Genomic DNA, 354 nt, shown 5'->3' with positions numbered 1-354 from the left:
GGAGGGAGGATTTTACCTCCTCACTTTTAAAGCAGCACTTGGCCTGTTTTGTCAAAATGGGGCAACATGGCGTCTGGAGGGGAGAGGACACCATACCGAATGAAAATAATAATAATAATAATAAAGGTTTTAAAAACTACTGTCATCCGCAGGAATGTATTTTTACAGGGGTGGCCAGATATTTGTGCATTCCTGGAGCATCTTACTCTGAGCAGGGTGTAATGTGGAGTGGGACGGATCCCCACCGTTAAATCTTTGTTATTTTAAGATGCAGAACCACCAGAGTCACTCTAAGCAAGGTGAGATTAGACTCTGAAGATTCAGGGTTGATCTGAAAATGAGCAGGGGTGGGGT

This window comes from Lacerta agilis, chromosome 17, assembly GCF_009819535.1.
Source record: "Lacerta agilis isolate rLacAgi1 chromosome 17, rLacAgi1.pri, whole genome shotgun sequence".
In the NCBI taxonomy this organism is placed as follows: Eukaryota; Metazoa; Chordata; class Lepidosauria; order Squamata; family Lacertidae; genus Lacerta; species Lacerta agilis.
This window is presented reverse-complemented; position numbering follows the sequence as displayed.